The sequence below is a fragment of the Dasypus novemcinctus genome, chromosome 3, assembly GCF_030445035.2.
Source record: "Dasypus novemcinctus isolate mDasNov1 chromosome 3, mDasNov1.1.hap2, whole genome shotgun sequence".
In the NCBI taxonomy this organism is placed as follows: Eukaryota; Metazoa; Chordata; class Mammalia; order Cingulata; family Dasypodidae; genus Dasypus; species Dasypus novemcinctus.
Genome location: NC_080675.1, coordinates 168,153,812 through 168,173,425, shown reverse-complemented (window position 1 = coordinate 168,173,425; position 19,614 = coordinate 168,153,812). Strand labels below are relative to the sequence as shown.

Below are 19,614 nucleotides of genomic sequence, written 5' to 3'. Positions count from 1 at the left end.
TGTGACTAGTAATGGAAGGAATTGTAGCATTGATGTGGAGAAAGTGGCCATGGCAGTTGCTGAAGGCAGGGAGAAAAAGGAGGAGATGGGATGTGGGGGCATTTTCGGGACTTGGAGTTATCCTAAATGATATTGCAGGGACAGAAACTGGACATTATATGTCCTGTGATAGCCCACTGAATGTACTGGCGGAGAGTGTAAACTACGATGTAAACTATTGTCCATGTGATACAGCAGTGCTCCAAGGTGTATTCACCAAATGCAGTGAATATGCCACAATGATGGGGAGGTTGTTGGTGTGGGAGGAGTGGGGTGAGGGGGCTGGAGAGTATATGGAAACCTCATATTTTTTTAATGTAACATTTTTTGTGATCTATGTATCTTCAAATAAATACAATAAAAAAATTGATGGGGGTGGGGCGGTGGGGAGTGGGGTATATGGGATGGGAACCTGTTATGTTTTTAAATGTAATGTTTTGTGTGATCTATTAACTTTAAAAAAAGAAAATTAAAAAATATAAATAAATAAATAATTTTTAAAAGCCTTAATGTGCTTAATCTCTTGGAGTTAACATTTTAAATTCTAGTTATTAATCTTAAGAAAAAATCACAGAATGAGTTACAGAGAAAATCCTAAACGTACTTCACTACATTACTAAATAAACTTGAGTATTCTCCTCATGGAATATTAAATACCATGATGCTTTTGAATAGGCAGTGCCATTGGAATATTCATGATACAGTGTTAGAGTGTAAGAAATTGAATATCATACAGTATATCCATTATGATCTCAGTTTTATTTTAAACAGTTCAAAAGATAGAAATAACCCAAAATGTTAATACTTGGTCAGCAATGCCTGGTGAAGTTACATGATTTAAATTTTTCCTTTGTGTATTTTCCTAATTTTAATCACAAAAAATTAGTAATATGACTTTTCTACTTACATTTCCTTAGGCAATTCATGAAAGCTTGGAAAAGTAGTATAGAAATATATTATTTTATAAAATATGTAGTTTAAATTTTATAAGTAAAATTAAATTCAAAATTAACTTTTGTACATTGTTAAATTAAATTTAAATTAAAGCATTTGATTCAAATATTTGAAAAAATGGCAAGAGAGAAAGCAGATTTCTTGATAACTGTTCCTTCCTTCATACTCACTACCTTCTTCACACTTACAACATGCCATCCCCTAAATTTTCCTTAATTTTTTTGTCACTAGGCCTGAGTCTATTTTACTTTTCTAACAAACATCCTGTAATTTAAAGTCTAGCTTTAAAAATATAGCAAGGAGAAATCTATTCCCCTAGTATTAATCCTAGACAATTCTCAGAATAGTTACAAAGTGTCCAGCCAGAGCTGGGAGATGGTGATTTCAGGAGTTTTAAACAGGTTTGGAGAAGCTCTAGATACGAATTAAGTTTGTGCATCCCATACCTTGACAAAAACCCAGCAGAAAAGTTAACACTGAGCCAATCCAGCCATGCAGATATGTGAACCCTAATAGGTGACCGAGAAGAAAGCAAGATGGCTGGTGGATGGGCTCAGCTTCCCTGCTTATCGATCCCATCAAGTGGACTCTAACACTTTCATGCTGAGGAACAAATCAATCACGAAGCATGCTGATGACCCTGCCAGTCTCCACCTGACGGGCTCATTTTGCACAAAGTCCTCTCTGTGCCCATCCTTTCAGCCCAAGCTTCCTAATCCATTACTGACAATTGTTTCCCTAGTAACTGCAAAAAGGTCCCTATATTCACTGGAGCAGCAGGGCTGAAGTTGTGCGCTGGATTTCAAATTGGTCCTTCATTTGTGCTGGACCTTCCCTGGGTCTTTGTTGAAGAATTTGTATCTAAGCCATGAGTGACCACTGCAGACAGCTAATTCCTCTGTGACTGCTTTTCCTCATCTTTCTGGGACCTGGCCTATGTGTAAAAGTGAATCGGTGACCGCATCATTAGATCGGAGGGATCTTCTCAAGCTTAACTCTCCATTTTATAGACGCCCCAACTGACAATGCTTTGCACAAGGTTATGTAGTTACTTACCAGTGGAGCCAGGTTACAAATGAAAGTCTCTTGACTATAATCAAATGCCGGTTTCAATTCACAAGACCTTCAATTTTACCTTACGTGTTTAAGAAAAGCTTTGGAGCTCTGAAAGTCACCCTTTCTTATAGTTATGAGCCCCAGAGTCCTACCTTTCCAGACTTCCCATTCCCTCCCACATGGCCCCACTAAAATCCCTGGGGTCTCACCCAATATGGCATGAGGGATGTGCCCAAGACCATCCCTGGTCTGAGCAGGATGTGGCCCTCCTCCTCTATTTCTATCCCTGTCCCTGTGCTCACCTTCTCTGCCCTCTGATCCTTCAGCTCTGCCCCTTGGCTTCTGAAACTAACCTCAGGCTATCCTTATTTGACGACTAGCTGTGTTAACCTTTCTAACCCTGATCCTCTGTGGGCTCTCTCAGACCTAATTTTGAACTTCCCCTTTAGTTCCACAAAGCAATGATGGGGATGAGTACTATGAGTTACAGACAACATTTTGAGAAATTGATCTGACAAGGGCAATGCCCAATTAGAACAGAGGCTGGCCATAGCAATGGAGCACAGTCATGCTTTGCTAGGCTTTCCTCCTTTAGTTTTTCTCAGTGAGGACCTGGGGGATCATGGAAGTAGGAGAAAAAGAAAGTGAAGAGGTGAGTGGGAGCTTGTTTGGTGGGCATGAGGCAGTGACTGTTAACCTATAGATAGGAAAGTTTTTTAATACCTGACAATCGGCATGGTCATACTGGTACACACCAGTGGAACATCAGCCCTAACCAAGACCCAGGCCATCAGGACCCACACAAGCCCAGGCAAGTGCCCCAGTCTCCTTGTGACATAAGGAAGAGGAAACAAAAATCACAACTATCTTCAAAAAGGCAGTGTAGCTTTAAAGTGAAACAGCCCCTCCCATTGTTTGTACAGATGTTGTGTCTACCAGGAGCATGATCTACCAGACCTGCTTTCACAGGTCAGGCCAGAGAACTCCTAGTTGTTGCTGGGGCTGGGCATTTTGATAATACTCAAGTCTACTGCTTCTCAAAGTGGGGTCCCCAGACTAGTACCTGCCTGTGATTTGTTTGTGGACTCTTATCTGTGATGAAATGAGGCCTGAGCCAGAATGTAAATTAATTATATAACTAAACAGGTTTTGAGTTCTGCTGACTTTATCAATAAAGAAAGTGCTTATGCATTTATATTCTGGAGCAAGCTCCTTAAATCATTATAGCAACAAATGGGTCCATAGTTCGTGGACTTTGAGTCTCCAGAATTAGCCCCCAGCAAGGACTCTCTACTTTGAGTAGTACAAAGAGAATCTTTTAGAAGTCAGAGAGACCAGGGTCTAATTCCCAACTCTGCTACTTCCTATCCAAATAGCCAAGTTCAGATTATATAACCTCTCAAAACACAACTCCCTCATCCTTAAAATGGGAAATTATTCCCAATCTCTTTAGCACTGATAAAAAAATTAAATGATATGTAATATGCTTCTGTCCAGCACAGAGGCATAGAGGCACAGAGTGCTCCATAAATGAGAAATCCAGGCTTTTTTTTTTCACATTTGATATCACATACAAGTGCTTACTTATGCAAAAATGCACATATATAAATACCACTTATCTTTGCTTAGTTTAGATTCACTTCCTTCCAAATGAAAGCCTTTATTTTCCTCCAATTTTACCTGGTCGATATAATATGAAAAAAACAAAACAAAACAAACACAGTGATACAAAATGTTGAGTACAGACATTTAAAGGAGCCTGGAGCTTTTTTCTATCAAGTAAAGTTACTGAATATGGTGAGACATAAGAATAATACTCGTAATATATATAATTTATATAGAAAGTGGAAGTTGAGCTGAATAAAGAAAACACAGAATGTAGAACAAAGAAGAGAAAAATCTTCCCCAAAGGAACAGTCATTTGATTAGTTGGACAAATCAGTTAGCAAGTGTGATGGAGCAAGGTGACAGTCTCAGAGGAAACAGAGGGCCTGCGTGTGGACCCTGCACTCCAGCAGGACCTGAGCATCATAACTCAGAAGCCTAGATCAGCTTATTTGGGGACCATGCTTGCTCTCCCCACATTAGTTTAACTGAGTTTCACCTACCAGTAGGGGTTATGGGACAATCGATGATTCCCCTCAAATCGCATGCAAATTTTCACATTGGCATCTTTTAGGAGAAAGTGTCTCTGGCTTCTTTATAGGGACTTCTTTAAAGAGTTAAAACATGACTAGATCAGCATTAACATCACCAGCAGAGAATTATGAACATCTGCTGTCTACTGACCCATTCAACATTTATTTAGCTTTGGTCATATAGATGACCTTGTGCTGGGAGTTGTGAAGAAAGAAGCATGGCCCCATGTTCCAAGGGTGGCTCTCATGCCTGCCGCCCCCAAAAAGGCAGTCATCACTGTTACATCTCTAGTCCCATTTCTGGCACAGAGGGCAGCCTTTAGAGTGCAAAGGTAGGCATTTAGAGGATCATAGAAAGGATATGGGAAAAAAAGGTCAATCATCAAGGCTCCAGAAACTCAATAGATAAGGTGAAGGCAGGACCTACAGTGAAAATGGCAAGCACATTGGATGTTGAGTGTTTCCAATAACTGCCCTTGCTTAGGCTGGAGTTCAGAACATACATGCCTACAGACATGCTTTGTTTAGCAACAATGCTTGTTCCTACACCGTGCTTTAAGGTGGTATAACTAGGCCAATATAGTAATATAAGTGGTAAAGAATATATTGTTTTATACTTCCCCAACTCCTTGAATTTATGGTTTCTGCCTGGCTTGTGTAGGTATTTAAGTTCTGAGTATTTCTAGACAGTAAAAATCTCCTTCTTTGAAATGTTTCTTCTTTTCCTTCAAGCTTTGCTTAATGGATTACTCTTGGAAGCGATGAAGTGGAGAAAACAAACAGAAACAGTAAGAGTGGCTAATATGCATTAAGGCTTGCAAATGTATGTGTGGTTATGATTTGAGGTTATGATCCAAAAGACAATATCTGACCAAAGCAATATAGCAACTTTATATTAAGTTCAGTAAATGAGGCCTGACCAGATGCAGAGAAAAATAATAATTCAGGGCTTAAAAGCAATGGAATTGCAGTTTAAAACTCTCATATTGAGTTGATAAGTAAATTAAGAAATAGTGGTTAATTTAAGAATGTTCGAACTGAAAAGTCAATAAGAAGACCGTATTAGCAACACTGGATTATTAACACCATTGACTGTAAGAAAAAAACAAAAGAAAATTTCTTAATTCTTCCAAAAATTTGCTCTGTTTTTCAGCAAATGGTATGTAACAAACCGCAAATAGGTCTGAAATGATGATATATGTCAGTGTATTTTAAAGCATGCACATGACAAAGCAAAGCGTTTTGATTATTCTGAAAGGAAATTCATTGATTTATTTGTTTCATAAATTTACTCATGTGCAAAACCATGAAGGGATATGTTGTCTAGAGCTTTAGGTGGAAACCCTGCTTAGTGGGCCAGGACTGCTGCAACACAGTACCACAAATGAGGTGGCTTAAATAACAGAAAGGTATTGCCTCACAATTCTGGAGGCCAGAAGTTAGAAATCGAGATGTCCAGGTGTGGCCAGGGCCAAAGTTCATGGTGTTCCTTGGTTACTTGTGGCAGCATAGCTCAATGTCTGCCTCCTTCTCATGGCCATCTTCCTCTATATGTTTCTCCAAATAGCCTCTCCTCACAAGGACACCAGCCACGCTGGATTAGGACCTGACCTAATCCAATTTGGTCTCATCTTAACCAGTAACAACTTCAAAGATCCTATTTACAAATCCTCTCACATTCACAGGTCCTGGGGTTGAGACTTGAACAAGTCTTTTGGGGGGTGTAGCAGTTTGATATAATTGATGAATTCCAAAAAGAAATATTGGATTATGCTTGTAATTTGATCTGTACCTGGGCATGACTGAGTTCTGATTAGGGCATTGACTTCCTGCCCCTTGGTGGGTGGGGACTCACAGATAAAAGGCATGGCCAAGGACAGAGTTAGGGGCTTTTAATTTTGAAGTTTTGATGTTGGAGTTTGATGCTGAAGACTTAAACTGGAGCCCTAGGAAATCAGCATGCAGAGGAAAGAGAAGCCAGCCCCAGGAAGGAAGGAACATTAAAGCCAGAGGAAAGCAAGCCCCAGGAACATAGGAACCCAGGAAGCCTGAACCCTCGCAGATGTTGGCAGCCATCTTGCTCCAAATAGACTTTGAGGGAAGTAACTTATGCTTTATGGCCTAGTATCTATAAGCTCCTACCCCAAATAAATATCCTTTATAAACACCAACCAATTTGTGGTATTTTGCATCAGCACCCCTTTGGCTGACTAATATGGGGTGGGGGGAGGGGGACACAGTGCAATTTATAACAGGTCCAAACAGTTTTTCCTTGAACGTGCTTCTTGGCCCAGGTGAGGGCGGGAAGCCTCTGGTCCAGCTGCACATGTAGATCTTTTCAGGTGAAAATAAAGAGGCTGCATTTCCTCCTGTCCCCTGCTCCCTGCCTAGAGTGCAGAACTGACATATTCTGCAGGAATCCTCTTTCCTGTGGGCCAGAGTAATTCTAAACACTTTTGGTTCTGCTTACCAGATAAAGGAACATGTTAAATTCTTATCAATCCAAGAGTTGCCAAGCAGGGAGTACAAACACTGCCTATGGCTTTGCAATTCCCTGGGGTTGGCATCCATGTAGACGGACCTTCAGAATCCATTGGCAGAGAAATAATAATAATAGTAGTAATAAAAACAGTAACTGAGCTGAACACTGTCAGGTTGTAATTGCTCTGGCAACAGAGAATACAGTCCTACCTTAGGCCCACGTGGCTTTGATACCAAGTACTCAGGAGGGAACAGCTGGAAACCCAGCAAGCAGAATAATTGTTTGCAGATTTTGTTCACTTCAAACAGGGAGAAATGTTTTCTTTTTCAGAGGAACCCTTCCCAATCAGTCCTGTCTCCTCCTTCCTGTCTCCAACCTTGTTGAGCTTTCTCATTCTTATAAAAGGGAGTGTTGAGTTACGTGGAGCCTGTGTTTGGCTAAGGTCCTGGGATGTATCAACAATGAAAGGGACTTAGAAGTTGAAGATGAAGCAGCAGGTAGCAAAAGATAGGAACATGTTGATGAAATTCTGCAAAAAAGGTGGCTGACGCCAAATCCAGGAGAAAGAACCCTGATAATGTGTGTGTCAATGAGGAGGCAACAGATACACCTGGGCTTCAGCACCTGGACCTTCAGTGTCCTAGACTTTAGCAGGGTCTCATTTTATGGAAATTTAAAAACTCTCCTTGCATCAAATCATCTCCAACCATTCTTGAGAGTCTTTGTAATAATAATTCTTTAGAATACCCATGAATAAGCAAATTTGATGCTCTGTCTTACTTTACCTAGCAATGCATTACAACTACATGACCATTCAGTGAAGTTTGGGGCAGGAAAGAATGGGACACAGAACAGGTAAATCCTGGAACAAGGATCAGGAACCTGGAACTCTTCAGACTTTCTGTGGTCCTCTTGGACATGGAAGGGGAAGGAGGTTGGAAAGAAATGACGCAGGGAACTTTCTTAATTATAAAATCTTGGTTTATTTCAGTCTTAGCATGCATTTCCCTTTGCTTTCTGTATAAAACAAACAGCAAACCAATGTGTGTGCTGCTAGTTCAAAGGGAAGATTACCATAACCCAATGGTTGAACCCACATGAGGTTTGAAGGTACATCACAAGCATCATTCTTCCATATAATATGGAAGCAGACTTCCTCTTTCTCCTGTATGAACTATATAGAAGAAGATCAAAATAGAAATATCCTGTGAAATAGGTACACAGACATTTAAAACTTTGTTCAAAGGCAAGGTTTCTAGTCAAGTTTGGCAGGAAATAGCAACTTGAATGGGGCTAGAGGACAGGCAAGAAGAGTCACTTACTGCTTTTTGGATCCCTCTGGGGTTTGACCCAAGGGAGAGGTAATAAGGGGAAAGATTCAGTGTCATGTGGTAGGTACAACTCCCCTCTGATGCAGGGCCCTTTGCAAGAAGATGTACAATTGCTGATTTGTGAAGTTTCCTATCACTGGGTCTTCTCACCTCTAGGTTTCTTTTTATATATATATTTTTTAATGTATAAACATGTGATTGATTGATTTTTACTTTTATCTTTTTTTAAAAGATACATAGATCACATAAAATGTTACATTAAAAAATAAAAGAAAAAATATAAGAGGTTCCCATTTTCCACCCCCCACTCCTCCCATATCAACAACCTCTTTCACTTGTGTGGCATAGTCATTGCATTTGGTGCATACATTTTGGAGCACCACTATAGCACATGGACTATAGTTTACACTGTAGTTTACACTCTCTCCCAGTCCATTCAGTGGGTTATGGAAGGACAGATAATGTCCTGCATCTGTACCTGCAATGTCATTCAGGACAACTCCAAGTCCTGAAAATGCTCCCATATCACACCTCTTCTTCCCTCTCCCTGCGCTCAGCAACTGTCTCCACATCAGTGATCAGTTTCTTCCATTGCTAGAGTCACAATAACTCTATAGTAGAATACCAGTAACAGCCTTTTTGATGTGGCAAAACACATCTCTATTTCAGATGGTTACTTTAGACCAAGCATCTACCTCTCACTTGTTGCCTTTGGTTTTTCTTTACCACTCCAGGGGGTTCCATTGGATGGGGTCTGAGATGACGCACTGTGGATTCTGATTCTGAAAATTCTGATTTTTTTCTGGCTACACTTTTTAATATTCAGCAAGCTTTTATATCTGGGGACTTCAGTAGTAATTTTAACTCCTGTTTATACCATGGATCTCCCCTAACACTGTGGATTTTCTGTATGAGTTAGGAGATTTGCACAGATCCCCCAGTCCCTTATACAAACTTATTTATGAAAAATCCAGTAGCTGACCTTTTTGAGGTCCACTGTTTCTGATCAGATGGAAACAAGATTCTAAGGGATTTTCAGGACAATTGGACTAGCAGTTGCTCCTTTCTATTCCTCTGACCATGGAGTAAACTATTATGCTGATGACCATGAGACACCAAAGAGCTTGTAGGTGCAGTCCCCTTGAATCCTCTTATTCATTTTAGATCATATAAAAAAGACTGAGTTGCATTTTTTAAAAGATCATAATTACATGGACAAATATATATGGATTTTAAAGCAGGCACACAGTGAAAAGTTAGGGCATTCTGATCATTCTGAAAACAAAGACTTCTAAATTATTTCCTTAGTTCCCAAACTAAGTTCCTCAAGGAGAATTGTTATTTTTTGTTGGTTTAGGGAAAGTGATTTACCCTATGAATAATTCTATCCTGGCTCTTTCCTCAGACTCTAGTATAGATTAAGCATTGATTGGTATTTGCTGAATAAATCTTGAGGTTCCCACTGAACACCTTCTATCAGGCATTGGCTAACAACTGTAAAGGCAGTATCTCCAATTTTCATCGCAATCTTCTAAAGGATGGTATTATCATTTCCATTTTACTACCAAGAAGACAGGGGACATACAGAACCACATACCTAGTAAAAGAATACACACTTGCTAAGCACCAGACTTGAGATTTGAAACCAGAATTGCCTTGCTCTGAAGCTCACTTGGTTTAACAATACCTGGACCTTTTATGGCCAAGTTATTTTACTTTGAATTTTCTATTTTGAAATACTTTCAAACTTGCAGGATATTTACACATAGCACAAACACCAGACAAAGAACTTCTGTAAAGCCCTATCACTACTCCCAGATACCCAGATTCACCAATTTTTTTTAACATTTTGCACATTTTGTTGTATCCATCCATCCATCAGTCCATTTTCTGATCATAAGTTTAGGTTGTGTATACCATGCACCCTGAATATTCAATACTGCCATGAATATTCCCTAGGAGCAAGTATATGGTTTGAAGCTGTATGTACTCCAGAAAGACATGTTCTTAAACCTAACCCATTCATGTGAGTATGAACCCAATTTAAGTCAGATCATTTAATGAAATTACTTCAGTTAAGTTTTGGCCCAGCCCAATGAGGATGGGTCTTAATGCTGTTACTGGAGTCCTTTATAAGAGAAATAAAATTTAGAGAGAGAGAGCCACAGGGAGCAAGAAGCTGAACATTAACAGAACCCAGAAGAGAATGGAGACACCACTATGTGCACTACCATGTGATGAGCTCAGAACCAAAGATCACCAGAAGCCAGCCCCAGAATATCACAGTCTTTGGTAAGAAAGCACAGCCTTCATGACTCGTTGACTTGAACTTTTTCCAAACCTTGAACCATGAGCTTAACCCAACCCGTTTCATGATATTTGCTTGAGCAACCCAGGAAACTAAAATACCACCCTAACAACGTTATCAAGTTTCAGAAATTTCACATTGGCATAGCACTTACAATCTATATTCCAATATTTTCATATTTCCCATTGAGTTTCTGTTTTAGTTTCCTGGCTGCTAAAACAAATACCATACAAAGGATTGGTTTAAATGATGGGAATTTATTGGTTCACAGTTTCAGACGCTAGAATGCGTACTTCCTCCTGGGGTCAGTGTCTTCTGGCTGGCTGGTAATCCTTAGGTTCCTTGGCTTTTCAGTCTCATAGCAATGCACATGGTGGCATCTTCTTTCTCTTTAGGGTACTGTTGACTTCCAGCTTTTGACTGCTACCCGCGGTGTCTCTTTCCTCTCCTCTCTCTCCCTCTTCTCTCTCTCTTCCTTCCTTTGAATTTTATTCTGCTAATATAGCACTTCAGTAATCTGGATTAAAGCCTAACCTGATTCAGTTAGACCACAACTTGAAGTAACAACTTCAAGAGATTGTGTTTACAATGGATCCATACCCACAAGACAAGAACTGGGAATTGAACACACCTTTTTTTTTTTTTTTCCCTATTCCAACAATGGCTCTTTAAGCCTTTTCTCCTACTTAGCTATATCCCATCCAGGATGATCTATTGCATTTCATCGTCATTGTGACTTTCCCATCTCAACCACTCCCAAGCATACCTTTAAATGTGATTAATCCCATTCACAATATTGTGGTACCCTCACCAATATCCGACACTAAATATTTCCCATCTCCCAAACAAAAACCCTGCACCTATTATGCATTAACTCCCTCCTTCTCCCTGCTTTCTGCCCCTGGTAACTTGAACTCTAATTTCTGTCTGTATAAGCTTGTACATTCTCTGATATTTTCTTTGTAATTACCATGGGGCTTAAATTTAACACCCTAAATGTATAATAAACTTTTTTGCTTTGATAGCAAATTAACTTCAACACTATACACAAACTATGTTCGTATATGCCTCCCTTCCCTTACCTTTAAGTAGTTCTTCTCACAAATTATATGCTTATACACTGAGTCCAAAATCACTGATTTCTCATTATATTTTATGCATTTGTCTTTTAGATTATATAAGAAGTAAAAAATGGTGTAACTAACCAAAAATAAAATAGTACTGGCATCTTTATTTACCCATGTGTTTACCCTCAGTGGAGATCTTTATTTCTTCATGTGGCTTCAACCTATTGTCTGTTATCCTTTACTTTCAACCTGCAGAACACTCATTAGCATCTCTTGCAGGGCTGATTTAGTGGTGATGAGCTTCCTCAGCTATGTTTATTTGGAAATGTCTTAATCCCTCCCTCATTTTATTTATTTAAATTTTTTAAAATTTTTATTCCCCCTCCTTGCTGCTTGCTCTCTGCTTTCTGTGTCCATTCACTGAGTATTTTTTTTCTGGGTCTGCTTGTCTGCCTTTTCTGTCATCTTGCTGTGCCAGCTCTCCATACACGTGGGTTGTCAACTCTTCATGGACATGGGCTATCAGCTCCCCGTGGGCATGGACCAGCTTGCCTTCATCAGGAGGTCCCAGGACATAGGATAGAGAGGAGCCCAATCACTTGAGCCATATCTGCTTCTTCTTCCCTCATTTATGAAAGACAGTTTCACTGGATATGGAATCTTTCATTGGCAATTGTTTTTGCTTTCAATATGTCACCCCACTGCCTTCTTGCCCCTATGGTTTCTGATGAGAAATTATCACAATCTCATAGAGGCTCCCTTGTATGTGACATGTTGCTTCTCTCTTGCAGCTTACAGAATTTTCTCTTTGTTGTTGGCATTTGACAGTTAATTATAGCATGGTGCAGTTTGGGTCTACTTAGGTTTATCCTGTTTGGAGTTTGTTGCATGTCTTGGAGGTATTTATCCATGCCTTTCATTACATTTGGGAAGTTTTCAGACATTATTTCTTTGAATATCTCTCTGCCCCTTCCTCTTTTTCTACTCCTTCTGGGAGTACCACATGGATATATTGGTTTGCCTCATGGTGTCCCACAGATTCTTCAAATTCTGATCACTTTTCTTCTTTCTTTCTTTTTTCTGTTCCTTGGGCTTATCTTCAACGTCTCTGATTCTTTCTTCTGCCACTTTCAATCTGCTGTTAACACTCTCTAGGAAATTTTTAATTTATGTTATTGTGATCTACAGCTCTGTTTGGTTCCTTTTCATAATTTCCATATTTCTATTGATATCCTCTTTACTTTTATCTATTGTTTTCCTGATTTTAATTCTTTGCTCATATTTTCCTTTGAACATATTTAGGATCTTTTTAAAAAAAATTTTGTCAGGTATGTTCCAGTTCTGGTCCTTCTCATTGATAGTTTCTAATGCTTTAATCTTCTCCTTTGCCTGGGCCATCACTTTCTGTCTTGTGACCTTTCATTGGATTCTGGACATTTTGATATTTTAATGTACCACTGTAATTTAGACTCTGGTGTCTATAACTTAAGCTTGCATCCCTCTAGTGTTATGAAAGTACTCTCTTTGATTACCAGATGCTAACAACAACAACAACAAATGCAGAATCAGAAGGAGGAGGAAGAAATAAAACAGAAAGTACCTTTCTCAGTCTTTACAGATTGACCCACAGTGAGTGCTTTATTTCAGGGCTTATCCTACAATGAGTTTAGAGAATAGCTCCAGGCCAAAGTGTAGGGCCCTTCTTGGTCCTTTCTATGCATGTGACTATCCTAGGCATGTGCATGTGGCCTAGGAATTCCCCCATTTATACCGTTTGAATGTTCCCTCTGCCCTAGGAAATAGTCTCCTCTTGGTCCTAGGCATTGTACTCTATGTGCTACAGCCAGTTCTGTAGGAGAAGTCCATGGCTCGACTTTTACATTCAGGGTAGGTTCAGGGACAGCAAGTCCTGCAGATTACCACCAGATAATTTGGGCCAGATGTACGTGCTCCCAGTATGTGCACAAATATTAACTCTGCTCCCTCTGGAACCATGACCAGGAAGTTTCACAAGTTCAATGTTATTGTGTGAAGGGTAGGAAGTGATCTGCCAGGGCACCACAGGGTCCTATCACTTTTAAGAAGCTTTTTTCTTGATTTAGCTCTTGCTCCATTACTATAATCTTTTAACTGTCTTCTGGAGATTTGAGAAAGATGTTCTGAAAGTTCTTGTTTAAAGTTTCTCTAGGGGACAGAGCCCTAAAGCTTTCCACTATGCCATCCTTTTATGGCTAATTTTAAGTATCTAATTCTTCACTGCTGGAAATGCTGCAGGATGTGTTCCTATCAAAAATACAGTCATTCATTCATTCATTATCCATTTATTTCTTCAAGTTTTCAACATAAAGCTAGTGAGCACTATATAAGACTATTTAGGGTACAATCATACACAACAGAGGCAGTTAAATTTGTCATCAACTTAAGCACAGCCTTGGAATCTCTTTTGCTGGCAAGTCTACTACCCTAAAGCATCTCTTCCCTACTAGAGACTGCAAAATAATAAGAAAAAATTCCATAAAATAGTCAGTGACACAACAATATTCATATGAAAGAGCATTAACTGTAGGACATGTAATTCTGAGCCTAAATATAAAATTCCTGCTTAACACACCAAATTTATGAAAAAGAATTACATGCAGTGACAGAAGCAAGATATCCTTGTTCTCTCTTTGTAGGGAGGTCTTTTAGGAGGAGCAGGGAGGTAGCATAATTTCTTTCCCAGCCCATTTCCCCCCACTGTTGAGCCCTCTTGGGCCTTGCCCTCCCTCCACTGTAGGTTGGGCCTACAGGTTCTACATCTCAGCAACATCCATTTATTATGAAAATGACATGACAGTATTACTTTCTTGCAGGCATCTTCAGGCTATACTACCAACTACCTTGGAGCTCCCCATACACTTGGCTTCTAGAGGACAGAGGAAGGAGGAAGCAATTTCACCTCAAGTATGAAGTTGTCAGAGGGCAATTAATGAACACTCCCACCCCTTCCCTAGTCTTCCTTCCTCTATTTTGGAATGGAGATGTAGTGCAAAGGACAGTGGGCTCAATTCCATCTCTTCTTAATTATCCTGGGAGGAAGGTGTCTACGTATTGAGGGCTATCTTTAGAATATAGAATGGTCTGTGCCTCTTACTTCTTTCCACTGGCTGCAATTCCAAAATTTAAGGAAAGTCCCAATCAAAATACTGTTATACTAGGAATAAGAGGACCTATATTAAAGTTCTGGTCCAATCTAAAACATCCTGTGGGATTATGAGCCAGTCTATTACCTCTCTAGACTTCAGTTACCACAATTATAAAAGAAAGAGGTTGGAAGTTAAGGTCCGACTGCCATTCCTAAAGCTACTCCCAGGTCTAACACTCACTGATTCACCCCTACCTGCAAGGAGGGTTGTTGTTCTCCTTAGAGTTTCTGTGACCAAATTAAAAAAAAAAAAAAAATCAATCTCTAAGCACAAGTACTTGATTATTAATGGTGGCTATGGAGCAAACATTAGAAACATTCACTAGCCTAATTACTCCAGTTTGTGGAGTACCAGCTTCCATACCCCAGTATAAGCTTTGGGTTGGATAATTCAGGTTAGGGTTGAACCCTTGTTTCTAAATCAGGGTCGTAGAATACAAATGAAGAACAGTGGCTGGAAGCAAGGTCCAGGAGAACTCAAGAGTTAACGCTCATATAAAGGGGCTCATAATATCATTTTGTGAGATGATTCTAAAGACTTAAATCAGATAATAATAGTTAGAAATATGAGCTACACTTACTAGGAGATTATTGGTTCATCTTATTTAGGTTGGAGACAAAATAAAGAATCAGGACACCAATAGAGGTTTCAGTGTCTATTAGACACAGAAAACCCCTAAAAGCCCTCATTTCTCTTCACACTTAAAGATTAAGTTATCCATCATCCATTCATTCATTTATTCATTCCAAGATACATAATAAGTTCCTTCCAAATGCCAGGGATTATTCTCAGGATAAGAACACAGCAGTAACAGATAGTCAGACCCCTACTCTACTGGATCTTACTCTAGAGAGGTTACATTCACAATTGATTTTTTTAGTTTTGAAAGTACTGTGAACAAAAGATATAAGATGTTATGAGTATACATTAAAGGGAAGCTAGCCCAGCCTGGATAGTTTTGCTGATCATCTCCTAAATTAAATATATCTCTCATATCATATATTTTTTATTATCTTTTTTTAAAGATACATAAATCACACAAAATGTTACATAATAATATAAGAGGTTCCCATATACACTACTTCCCACACCACCCCACTCCTCCCACATTCACAACTTCTTTCATTAGTGTGGTACATTCAGAGCATTTGATGAGTATATCGTGGAGCTTTGCTACACAACATGGATCATGGTTTATGTTGTAGTTTATACTCTCTCCCAGTTCATCCAGTGGGTTATGGCAGGATATATAATGTCCTGCATCTGTCCCTGCCATATCATTCAGGACAACTTCAAGTCCTTGAAAATGTCCCAATATCACACCTCTTTTTCCCTCTCCTTGCCTTCAGCAACTCCCAAGGCCATTGTCTCCATATCAATGATATAATTTCTTCCATTGCTAGAGTCACAATAATTCTACAGTAAAATTCCAGTAAGTTCACTTTAATCCATATTTTATTCCCCCATCCTGAGGACCGTGGAATGGTGATGTCTACTCCACCTCTAAATCGAGAGGGGGCTTATTTCCCACATGGCTAATGGATGGAATTCCCCTGCTTGCAGCTGTAGACCCGCTCGGTTCCTGGTGTGGCGGATGACCATCCTCACCTCCGTTAGCTGACCTGGGTAGTAGGTATTGCAGCTGACACAAAGACGGTCCAAGTTTCAAGTCTCCTTAGCACACACCAACCCCAGTGCCAACCACAGTAAAAGTGACAGAAGAGGCATGCATAGAGGTCACATCTGAGTCCAACTCCATATCGCACTCAGGAGCACAAATTCCAAAGTAGGGCCCACTGGCAAGGCACTGAATTCCAGAGCCATCTATCATGACCACAGAACCTGTGTGTGTCCATAGCCCTCAGGAGCACCACTACCTGGGGTTGTATCTACTTTGGCTGTCTGAGATCCTGCTGAGGTGTGCATAAGCATGACCCCTCATATCATATATTTTTAATATTTTTTGCCTTAAAAATGAGATTGAGAGAAATGACACATCTTATTTGCAAGTCCTCCATAAGCAGGAGACCTGGAATCCAAATATAGATTCCTTGACACCAATTCCAGGTTCTCCCCACCCAGTCACCATAGCTACTATCCAAAAAGAGTGCCTTACTGTCTATTGCCCTCTGCAGTAGGGCCCAGGCCAGTGGCCTGTTTTGTCACTTGACAAATATATGCCCTTCCCAATGGCATGAGTTCAGACAGAGCGAGTCTACTACAGATGATGCTGTGATTACCCATACAGGGCACAGAATTTCTGGGAGAAACCATTTACAATATCATCTGAAAAAGTGACCTCCATTTAGCAATAACACCACGTCTTTCTCTGGTATTTTTATATCTGACTGTTAGACACTTTTCTAACCCACAGGGCATGGATTTCTACTCTAAACATCACCTCAGTCGATATGTATATATATATATATATATATATACGCACACACAGTATTTTCTGCTTCTTGATAGCTTTACACATACACAGTGGTTCTGCCCTGAGGCTGGGATAAATAAATTGACAGCCTGGTTTCCCACTAATGCTATCAGAGAACGCTCTTTCAGAATACTAATCAGAAGCTCTCATGAAGCAAGGAAAGCTTATGTTAAAGAGGAGGAGAAATCCAGCTCTGCTTGGGCCCTATATTAGTCAGCCAAAGGGGTGATATGCAAAATACCAGAAATCAGCTTGTTTTTATAAAGGATATTTATTGGGGGTAGAAGCTTGCAGTTACCAGGCCATAAAATGTAAATTACTTCCCTCACCAAAGTATGTTGTCACGAGTTGGTGCAAGATGGCTGCTGATATCTGCCAGGGTTCAGGCTTCCTGGGTTCCTCTCTTCCCAGGGCTTGCTTCTCTTTCCTCACAAACAAGCCTCTCTGTGTGCTTACTTCCCAGGGCTCCAGCTCAAGACTCCAGCATCAAAACTCCAACAGTAAACTCCAGCATCAAAACTCTAGCATCAAAGCTCCAACTCTGTCCTCTGCCAAGTCTTTTATCTGTGACTTTTATTAATACCCTACTGATATGGCCCAATCAAAGTCCTAATCATAATTTAATCATGCCCAGGAACAGACCAGTTTGCAAACACAAGCCATTTCTATTTTTGGAATTCATGAACCATATCAAACTGCTACAGGCCAGAAAGCTGATCAGCAAGATAAGACTCAGATGTTCTTGGGGACTTCCCCACTTTGTTTTGTCCCCGTATGGTTTTTGTTCCCCTACCTGAAATAATTCTCCCAGGCCAGACGAAAGGGGACTTAGGATTTAATAGAAAAAATAGGATGCATAATTTAGCATATTCACAAAAGAAGTCAAACTAATAAATGAGGAGAGTGGGGATTCCCAAAGTAGCAGAGGTTGGCATGACAGTAACGAGGTGCTCTTCAAAGGAGGTCCAGTGAACCAAGACTGAGGCAAGATAGAGGTGCAGGAAGCAAGGGAAAAGAGAAAGAGGATTTCATAAAGGAAGGCAGAGGAGAAACCATTAAAAGTATACTTGTGCTTCAAACTTTGTGCTGCTAAGTGGATTTTTCCCAACTCTCTGTACCCCATGCTGTCCAGAAAGCAGGGGTCATGAGAATGGAAGGACCCCGCTAATGTAAAAAAAGGCAAGAGTGCCAAGAACATTTCCTTATTAAAATGGCACATAAGACAGGAAAGCCTGAAGGTGTTTTACAGTATGAAAGCTCATTTCAGCTTCCATCCCCCATTTCCCCTTTCCAGCACTCTGGAGGCTAGGTGACAGGGAAAACAGGACTTAAAGTTCTGGCAGGAGAAAGCTCTTGGCTGTCTCCGCTTGCCTTTTGGTAGCTGTGGCCATGCAGATGCCACTCATGCAGCAGCATCTGGTGCGCTCCAACACTGGGTACAGGCAGACACCAGCAACCTTATAAGCAGTCCCTTCCCTCTGCCTGGTGCTGATGGCCCTGTGTGTGACAGGAATCTTGTTTCTGGACCCCCCATCAGCAGCAGGATCCTGTCCCATGCTGCTTCTGCCAGCACCTCAATGCCTGGAGGGATGTGTGGCTGATCCGCAGTCCAGCACACACACTTGCCGATGACTGCCTAGGTCTTATTTTCTCACTGCATCCCATTTTTCCACTGCATGTAGCTCCATGCTCAGATAGAACCAGGGTGATGGTCATGAAAGGCCTCCGGGACAGCCACCTGCCACTGCTCAGTGGTCCAGACACTACGTGAGCCCCTGTTCACAGGACCCGACCACGCGACCTTTCTCCTATCACCCCTGGAAAACTTCTTCAGTGAGGCCAGCTTTCCTGGCAGCAAACCCTGCCAAGAGATGGTCTCTTCCCACTCAGTAACCAGCTGCCACCATCCAGCAGTACCTTCCCCCTCATCCACTGCAACTTTCACTGCTAGGTGCTAGAAGAATGCCCCTTCCCCAGCCCTGCCCAGGTCACCAAGATCAACAGGCTGCCCACCAATCCCTTGGACCAATTGATAAACAGCTGTTGATCTACTGGGATTGCTTCAGCATGTGCCAGTTTCCCCCGTGGGGACCCCAAGGCTCATGGCAATCAAACCAGCCAAATCTGCCACTTGGTCCACTCAGTCAAGAGACTCTTCAAGGAGCAATCTCACTGGAGGGCACAGAGGCAAAGTCAGTGGCAATGGCAGCAATGAAGATGGCACGGAGGAGAGCAAGGACCAGAGGGCCAAGGCCAGGGAGCCCAAACAGCGCAGTCGCCCCAACATCTTGGACCAGCAGAACTCCAATGACAACTTGGATGGCAAGGGTGGTGCCTTCCACAGCAGTGGCCCAGACTCCTGGCTGATGACCTAGGTGGCCAGGCAGAGTGCCTTCCAATGCCCTACTTAAAGCACCCTTACAACGCCATCAATGGCACATTCTCAGAGTCTCCAAGAGCTATGCCACAGAGCTGCATGCCCCACCACCCCCACTCACTCCTGCAGCGGTCTGTCTCAGTCTTGCCCTGGCACCAAGGCACCAATTATGTAAAACAAGACTCCTGGTACACTCTGACCTTCAGCCACACCCACAAGGTATGCCCAAAACCTTAGCCACCT

General features: G+C 41.0%; 1 protein-coding gene and 1 pseudogene across 1 annotated transcript in view; one reads left to right on the top strand and one right to left on the bottom strand.

Annotated features, from left to right (window-relative positions):
* Positions 1-19,614, bottom strand: part of AGBL1 (AGBL carboxypeptidase 1) — a 957,838-nt gene that overhangs the window by 269,899 nt on the left and 668,325 nt on the right. The window lies entirely within an intron of this gene.
* On the top strand, positions 2,785-19,608 carry LOC139438226 (disks large-associated protein 4-like; annotated as a pseudogene).